This window comes from Abramis brama, assembly GCF_963993115.1.
Source record: "Abramis brama genome assembly, chromosome: 6".
Classification (NCBI taxonomy): Eukaryota; Metazoa; Chordata; class Actinopteri; order Cypriniformes; family Leuciscidae; genus Abramis; species Abramis brama.
Window position 1 is genome coordinate 40,927,874 of NC_139968.1, and position 10,340 is coordinate 40,938,213.

A 10,340-nucleotide genomic window follows, 5' to 3' on the forward strand; every position below is an offset into this window, starting at 1 on the left:
GTAAATATACATTTTCTTTTGAGAAATTTTAATTTCTAATTTCTTTAAAAATAACTACATATAATTAATAACTTATAAATAACTAAATATAATTAATTGCCATGATTCTTTTACTTGGGACATAAAAATTTAGATCTGGTTAATGATATTTGGGACAACAATGCAACAAAAGTTGCACATACTTGCATGTATGCCAGTTTGCAGTGAAATAAAAGGAAGCTATGTGAATAACAAGAGGCTGCAGTGGCTATCTTGCTATAAATACTTAAAACTTAATTGAAGATGATCCATGTTGATCATTCTAGTATACTCTATATAGTATACTCTATATATCATTGTTGTCAGGAATATAAGCAGCAATCAGAGGGGGTGAAAAGGAAATGTTGGCACTGTTTTTTTGTTGTTTTACTGAATGGTGCATTATCCTTGTGTAATAGTATTAGTATGTGTAGATCTGTGTAGATTATACTGCCCTTCCACCCCCAGGGGCCAAGCAACGGCCCCCAGAAATTTGCACATTTAAAATGGCTGTAACTCAAAGTCTGGTTAGTGTATCAAAGAGAAAATTGGCTGGACAACTGCTTATACTATGTTTAATAAATAATGTTGGCCACAGTTTTCAGACATATATGGAAAGCTGGCATAAAGGTTATTTTTAAAGTGCTCACAGTAAAATATCAAATTTCAGCCTGTCCCTCATATATGTCATACAGGTTTGCACAATGAACAAATTTAGATATCCAGTTGTCCATTAAATATATTATTTATTTAACATTTATTGTTTTATTACTAAACGTTTTAAACTACATTACCCACATATCTCTGTCATTCTATCAGTGGAGCAGGAAGCATTGTGCTGTAGTTCATTGAAATGTGCAGACATGCTTAGGGTTAGGGTTAGGATCTCGATAAAGGAGTAATTTCTCACAACATAGAGACACTTTATAGTTAGCTTAATGTATAACTAACGTAATAACACCAAAACATACTTTGTAACATGAAGCGCCGTTTTATATGGGTTAAACGATTGCAGTGAAATAAAAGGAAGCTATGTGAATAACAAGAGGCTGCAGTGGCTATGTGATAGATGTGACCAGTAAAGGAAAAGCAACACGGAGGCAGCAGGCTACTGCAAACGTTTAGGGGTTTATTTCCACAGAATGGGGTTACAAAAGTAAAGCAAACGTTGACCCAACTGAGGTAAACCAAACATACCGAAATAAAAAAAAACATACAATAAAGATAAGTCACTGCATTTGCCTCTCAAACGACTACAGAGGTCTAGGGTCTACAGGACCAGTTCTTTCCCAGAACACTACTCCCTCACACAGAAACAATTAACAAATTTATACATTGGTGGCCAGCACCAATTAACACAAAAAGGGGAATACACAGACATATAATGGCTGCTACAACCCTATTTAATATCTAGAGGGATTAAGGAATGAAACATTAAAATAGTGAGCGTGTACTGGAAAACATCAAACACATCACCCGATTGAGTCTTTTTAGGGAAGTGATTTATTACAATGAGTCTCAACATGAGAAGGACACCTCAAAGTAATTAGTTAGATTATAATAAAGAAAGGTAAAGAGAAAAGAACTAGATTTGTGCCAAATCAAAGAACTAAGTAAAACCAAAAACCAGTCTTACTAAAAAACAAAACAAAGTAATCTGACTAGATCAGCGTCCAGCAAGAACCAAACAAAACATCTTCAGCGTCAACAAGACGCCCTAAATAAACTATTCTTACTAACAAAACAAAACTTACAAGGAGTGGCACAAGTCACTAAACTGGTGTTCTAAACACAAATTGATCTCTCAGTGTGGCATATGTATATCACGTGATATCTAAGCTATTCTTTTCTCTTCCCCAATTTAACAGTAGATCAAACCACCAGACAGAATAAATGGTGATACTCACAAGGACAAAAAAAACAGCGCAAATGAGCCTCACTTACAGAGGTCTCATTACTGAGTTCTCAAAGAACACAATCCAAGTAATGGTACAGGTCAGGCAAACTAACAAGCGAGAGCTCTAGCGTGCGCAAAGTCATCTCCCGCCTCCAACACAGGTGCGCTCTTTAAAGGCACATGGCGCGCCCTCATTGGTGTAGCCGCGTTGAATCATCATCCAACAGCAATGATGATGATGACGTCGCCCGGATGATTGACAGATGGATAAGCCAATCAGGTAGCCGCATCGTCCTGCTGACAGTGAAAGTGAAACAGAAGAAAGAGCGTACGGGAGGAAAAAAACAACAACAACAACAGCTCCAAACAGATGACAGTATAAGACGTAACACTTTCCCCCATAAGAATAAACACATAATGTTTATTCCACTCAAATCTTTAAAATTACACTCTAGATAAGGCATCGGCGAGCACATTCTCAGACCCTTTCTTATGCTTGATTTCGAGATTGTATCCCTGAACCACCAACGACCAACGCATAAGGCGTTGATTCTGGTTGTACATTCTCGCAAGGAACACCAACGGGTTGTGGTCTGTATAGACGACTATAGGGACACTTGAAGAACCCAAATACACTTCAAAAAATTGAAGGGCGAGCAGCAAAGCCAGAGTTTCCTTTTCAATAACGGAATAATTTCGTTGATGCTTGTTAAACTTTTTGGAGAAATAACAAACAGGATGATCTACTCCGACATGATCCTCCTGCAAAAGCACTGCCCCAGCTCCCACAGCGCTTGCATCAACCTCAAGTTTAAAGGGACGTTCGAAATCTGGAGCAGCTAAAACAGGAGTATTATACAACAAAGCTTTCACAGTTTCAAATGCACTTTGACAATCCTCAGACCAGATGAAAGAATGAGCAGGACTAAGCAAATTTGTTAGTGGACTAACTACCGTAGAAAAGTTCACACAAAAACTACGGTAGTAGCCTGCCATACCTAAAAAACGTCGTAATTCTCTCCGTGAGGTAGGCACGGGAAACTCGGTAATGGCAGCCACCTTAGCCTCTACAGGTTTTACCTGTCCTCCGCCCACTTCTTTACCCAAGTAAGTCACACTCGCCTTACCAAAAACACACTTAGCGAGGTTGAGTGTCAATGTTGCCTTCTCTAAACGCTCAAACACGATACGAAGAAGTTTCAGGTGTTCTGACCACTCCGTTGAATATAATACCAGATCGTCCAAATAAGCATTGCAATGGGGAACTCCAGCCAGTACAGTTTGGATTAATCTTTGAAAGGTGGCGGGTGCATTTCGTAATCCGAAAGCCATCACGTGATACTGCATGAAGCAATCTGGAGTTACGAAAGCAGAGATTTCAGATGCGCGAGATGTTAACGGCACCTGCCAATACCCTTTCAGTAGATCCAACTTGCTGACAAACCGGGCTGATCCTAAATTGTCAATGCAATCTTCCATTCTTGGAAGTGGGTAACAGTCAGGAACTGTAACTGAATTTACACGGCGATAGTCCGTGCAAAAACGAAACGACCCATCAGGCTTATGCACTAAAAGGCAAGGAGAACTCCAAGGACTACTGCTATGCATAGCCAACCCATTCTCCCACAGATATTCAGTTTCCTGCCTCATTATTGTTCGTTTTACAGTATTCATCCGGTATGCATGCTGTTTAATAGGTGATGCGCCATCAACATTAATATCATGCTGCAACACCGTAGTCTGCGACGGCACATCTCCAAATAAAGATGGAAAATCAGTGATAACACCCACAATATCCTGCACATGAACATCAGATAAGTGAGTAAGATGCATCGGCAAATTCTTCAGAACCTCAGAGTTTTCCAGCTTAGCACACTGCTGAGAAGTATTTCGTAGGACTATGTCATCAGCAGCACTAACCTCATCCTCCAGATTTAATGGTAGTCCACAAGTCAGAGCCACAGAAGCTTCCATGGGCCCTATGGTTCCCTCAGTAGATCTGCTCCGTGAACCATCTCTGGTGTAATAAGACTTGAGCATGTTAATATGACAGACGCGCGACTGGCGCCTTCTGTCAGGGGTTCGAATGATATAGTCGGTCTCGCTAATTTTTTAAAACTACATAGGGTCCTGAAAATCGTGCTGATAATGCCGAACCCAGAATAGGCAGCAGTACTAAAACCTCATCACCCGGGTTAAAAGAACGAGGCACAGCTTTTACATCATATCGTTTCTTCATTCCAGACTGAACGCTCACCAGGGAATTTTGTGCAAAACTACAAGCATGATGTAGCCGTTCCCGAAATCGACTGACATAGTCCAAGACATGAACCTCTGACCCAGAATTAACCTCCAGCATTTTCTCTTTCAGAATTTTTAGTGGTCCTCTTACCGTGTGTCCGAACACCAATTCGGCGGGACTAAAACCTAGTGACTCCTGTACGGCTTCTCGTGCCGCAAATAACACGAGAGGAACACCCTCGTCCCAATCATTACCCGTCTCTAAACAATATTTCCTGAGCATTGATTTCAATGTCTGGTGAAATCGTTCAAGAGATCCTTGACTTTCAGGATGAAATGCGCTGGATACTCGGTGTTCAATAGATAATGATTTTAAAACCTGTGCAAAAAGTTTTGATAAAAAATTAGTTCCCTGATCAGTTTGTACGACTCTGGGAAGTCCAAACGTGGAAAAAAATTTGAGCAATGTTTTAACAATCACAGGAGCCGTAATTCTTCTCAACGGGATGGCCTCAGGAAATCGAGTGGCCCTACACATAATCGTGCACAAAAATTGGTTACCGGACTTTGTCTTGGGTAACGGTCCGACACAGTCCACAAGCACCTGTTCGAACGCTTCACCCACTACAGGAATAGGTACCAGAGGAGCGGGTTTAATTACTTGATTCGGTTTTCCCGATACCTGACAGATACTGCACGTTCTACAAAATCTAGCCACATCTCTCTTTAACCCTGGCCAAAAAAAATGTTTTAGAATGCGATGGTACGTCTTTGTCACTCCTAAATGACCAGATAATACATGTTCATGCGCCAAAGATAAAATATGTCGACGATACTCACTGGGGATGACAATTTGATAGACAGCATTCCAATCTGAATCGGAGTCAGCAACAGAGCTCCATTTACGCATTAATAGTCCAGCGTCTATAAAATATGCGGTGTTATTGAGTCCGTTCTCAACAGTCTCAGATCGAACAACATTAGAGAAACACTTATTTAAGGACTGATCCTTCTTTTGTGCCAAAATAAGCCTCCCGCGAGTTACAGGCAACTCTAAAACATTATGATCGAGTACACCGTCAAAACCTTTTAAACTAGACTTTTTCTCTGGTGTAGCTGTCTTTTCTTGAACAGGTAGATTTTGTACCATAAAAGTATCTTCCAGATCGATATCAGTGGTCTTTTTCTTTGACTGCGCGCGAGTAGTTACGCAAGCCGAAAACACCTCCGGATAATCCCGAGTTAACTCGTCAGAAGGGAGACACATGTTAGGGGTATCTGCTACTTCTAGCATAGGTATAACTTTACCCCCTGCCAAGTCATTCCCTAAAATGAAAGTTATCCCTTTCACCGGAAGCGATGGGCGTACTCCCACCTGAACGAACCCTGTAACAAGCGCACTCTTCAGGTACACCCGATGCAGTGGTACCTTAACCACGCTCATTTCAATACCTCTCACAAAAACACTCGAACCACTGTATGATTCGGCTGACAAGGGTAATACATCTGCCAGAACAAAAGAGTGACTTGCTCCAGTATCCCTCAATATATGGATTTCTTTTTGGTCATTTCCATCATCCGATAACGAAATAAACCCCGTAGTCACAAAAGGTTTATAACTTACGTCAGGAACATTCTCTTCCTCTGCTAGTTCCACGTGAGATAGACCCACAGCGTTTACCAAGCCAACACTTTTCGTCTGACCAGTCGACTGTTGTTTCCGTTTCAAGATGTTACACTCGGCAATTAAATGGCCTTGCTTATGGCAATAAAAACACTCACGAGCTTCTTTCGATGACAACGAAACGAATTTCGTTCTGGGAGACTGATCAAAATTAGGAGAGTTTTTAACTACAACAGTAGTCTTGTCTATACGTGGAAAAAACACAGTCTTGTGCGTAAGGACAAATTCGTCTGCCAAAACAGCGGCTTCCCAGATAGCAATTACATTTGGGCCACATGTGGGTATTATCTGGCACATATGGCCTAGATGTGGCATGGCTGAACAGATATGGGCCAAATTGTAGCCATATTTGTTTTGCCATAACTTTAAAATCTGCGGGAAATGCTCTCTTGGTTCACAACTGATTTTGAGGTATATGGCCCAGATAACAACGAACACATGAGAACCATATGTGGTTGAGCTATGGCACACAGTGAGAAACACAGACTTGTGGTAAACATTTGGTTTATACGTGGAAAAACGCAGGAATCCTGAAATTAAGTGCGGCAAATATTCGCCGTTCCACACCTTAGGTTGCTCTGCATCTTCCTTCCTATTGGTGGAGTGAGACTACGGCGCGAGTTTGACTGCAAGTCTGCGACGCTGGCCAGCTGACGCCATTTACTCTGCTTTCCTCACGACTGTGTACATTCAGGTAAGTGATGTTTTGGCATTTTAAGGTCATATAATTGAAATATGCAGCATTATGTGTCAATATTGCATGTTGTTATGCGTTTAGTTATTCGTTTCATCGAGGAATGGGTTGAACTAACGTTAGCTAATATTTTCCTCAGTTTACTGCTATAACTTACAATAAAGTTCAATGTAGGTTAACTTAGGCTATAGCAGTTCGCTGGCTTGCCGTTTTAAATTAAGATGTTTTTGTTTATAAATCAACAGCACACTGTCGTACACATATAAAATAGTATAGTTTGTCATGTGTAGTAGCCTATTTGTGAATTAAGGCGACGTGGTCCAATGTCAGTGTTACTGTTTGTCAAAAAACCTAAATCCTAATTTGTGTTCACAATCATTCAACTAATAATAATATAAAAATGCCAAGAATAAACACATTAATGCGTGTGCATTATTGTATGTGTCTTTTTATTTAACTCTGAAATGATATTCAACCAAGACTTTTTCTCTTGACTTTACCCTCTTTAAAATTAAAGTTGTAACATTAGGCTATTAGTGTCAAGTCACAATACCAAAATTATGACTTTCGATAAAATGCCTGATTAAAATACCTTGTTAACATGAACTAATAATGAACTGCACTTCTACAGCATATACAGGTGCTGGTCATAAAATTAGAATATCATCAAAAAGTTGATTTATTTCAAGAATTCAACTTAACAGGTGAAACTAATATATTATATAGACTCATTACATGCAAAGTGAGAGATTTCAAGCCTTTATTTGTTATAATTTTGATGATTATGGCTTACAGCTTATGAAACCCACGAAATCAAAATCCCAGAAAATTAGAATATTACATGAAATCACACAGTAATTACACAGTGATACCATGGTCATTGAACCAGGTTTTGGTTATTTTGGCAGTGTGGGCAGGTGCAAATCCTGCTGGAAAATGAAGTCAGCATCTCCATAAAGTTTGTCTGCTGAAGGAAGCATGAAGTGCTCTGGAAATGTCTTGGTAGACGGCTGCGTTGAGTGGACAGCACAGTGGACCAACACCAGCCGATGACATGGCTCCCCAAACCAACACAGACTGAGGAAACTTCACACTGGACTTCAAGCATCTTGGATTGTGTGCCTCTCCATTCTTCCTCCAGACTCTGGGACCTTGGTTTCCAAATGAGATGCAAAATTTGCTCTCATCAGAAAAGAGGACTTTGGTCCACTGTGCTTTATTAAATCCAGAGTCAACGCAGCCGTCTACCAGGACATGTTCAGAGCACTTCATGCTGACTTCATTTTCCAGCAGGATTTGCACCTGCCCACACTGCCAAAATAACCAAAACCTGGTTCAATGACCATGGTATCACTGTGTAATTACTGTGTGATTTCATGTAATATTCTAATTTTCTGGGATTTTGATTTTGTGGGTTTCATAAGATGTAAGCCATAATCATCAAAATTATAACAAATAAAGGCTTGAAATATCTCACTTTGCATGTAATGAGTCTATATAATATAGGCTATTAGTTTCACCTGTTAAGTTGAATTCTTGAAATAAATCAACTTTTTGATGATATTCTAATTTTATGACCAGCACCTGTATTAATATGTGTTAATGTTAATTTCAACATTTACTAACACATTCAAATCAAAAATTGTACTTGTTAACTTTAGTATGCACTGTGAACTAACATGAACAAACAATGAATTGCTGTTTCTGTTAACTATCAATTAATGGAATGGCCATTCACTGCCATTATAAAGCTTGGAAGAGGCAGGACATTTTTATAATTACTCTGATTTCTAACAATAGAGATTATCAGTCCCTCCAGTTTTTCGCGATTCCGCGATCGCTGAATACAACGCAAAATCAACAAATTGTCGCATTTTTTTGCGATCCTGCATAATTCCTAATTTAACCGCAAAATAATCACAAAAATGAAAAAGACCTCACAAAACATTAAATTATAATCACCCAATTGAAATATCTCTAGTTTAATTAAAGTTTCAATGCATTTTTACGTGGATAAAGATGTGAAAAGGGGAAACTCCTTTTCCTCGATTTACTGAAGCCTGTAATGTAAAACGCATTTAAACCACAATCGCCGTCCCGGCGCAACAGGGCCACACCGGGCGGCACGTCACCATGGTTACAGGTGGCAAAGAGATGCATTTTTCCTTCCTTTCCAAGTAGCTGCTACAGGGATGCAAACAGCGCGCTTTTCGGCGCCTCCCGCTTTTTTTCCACGTCAGTTTGGGTGACAAAGTCATCTGAAGCCTATTTCATAGATTAATGTGAGGGACAGAAGTCTATTTACATCATTAAAGTTTACGAAAACTCGTTTTCCCTCCTCTGCGGCTGTCAATCATTTTCCATTCAGTATTCAAACAGCGCGCGCGCCTCTTCCGGTTACAGCAGCATACATGCACGGTAAAACTCTCTCCAATATGATATCCACATTATAATGCTTGATCTGTAGAGAAAAGGCTGTGGATTTGCATAAAATGACTATTTTGTTGGAGTTTGTTGCTGTTTTTAAACGACTCGCGCTACCGTTTGCCTGTTAGATCCAACCCAGGCTCATTGGAAATACGTTACTCTGGGTACTTTTTTGCAAACCCTGAAATACGTACCTGAAAGTACATTTCCCTGCACTTTCCGGGTGAAACGTCCACTAGAGGCATACATACATTTAAGCTTGGCATACATTTCCCCCGTTCCAGATGCTTGTTTATAAGCTTATAAAGGCGACAATATTAATAAATGATGTTCAGCATACACTTATTTTAATATAAATTAGGAATTATTTCCACGCCTTTGAGGTGCCAAGCATGCCAGACTGAGGATAGACGTCCGACGAGCACCTTGGATCGCACTTCCCCGAGGTAACTTACCGAAATAGTATGGTATTGCCTCGCAAAAGGAACAATTCATAATTAAAATGCTTTTGCATGTTTTAGTTTTCATGTGTTTTGTGTAAATTAAACGGCAGGGAATCGCGCAATCATGACCGTGTTGATTACGTACCAAACCGCACAAAACTTGTTGGCAAACTATTCGCGAACAGCCAGCCAAAAAATATTATACCTTTGCTATGTGTCTCACTATGTCTCACACTAGTATGATTTAATAAGATATCAAACGCATTAACAAGTTTTGCCAGAACGATACGTTTCAGTCAGGTGATTTGTTTTATTAACACTTTATTGCAGCGCCACAAATATGTACCACTCGGTACGTAAAGTTAATGCTCAATGCTCAAACATCCATTGGAGTCGCTAAAGAGAAGGACTGTCACTGTATGTGGCATTGCGATCGACAGTCGGAGAGGTATGTACTGTAATATATCCAATTTCCTAAAACTGTGTTATTTAATGATAAATGTTAAGTGGTACGCGTTGTTTTACTTGATCATGTTTTCTGTAATGATAAATCTAACTTTAGAACCATGTGAGTGATCATGACGTCAGTAGGACAAATGAATGCCTCGTGATTTAGCTGAAGTTCGTAAAGTTACATCGGCAAAGTACGCATGTAGCCAGCTGGCCAGCTAGCTGCTAGCTAGCGCTTGTTAAGTTATTTTTTAGTGATATGTTTGCTGTAATGGTAAATATGATGTTAGAATCGTATGTGAGCACTCTCGATGAAACCAATGGCCTTCAGTTACGTATCCTGTAATGTTTTGTAAAGTTAGTTAACGTTACGTATTTAGTGAGCTAACCCTGTACTGTCTGAACGATATATATTTGCACATACACACATTCTTCAACAAATATGTGCAAACAAATGCAAGATATATTGCATTACTTTCATGTAGA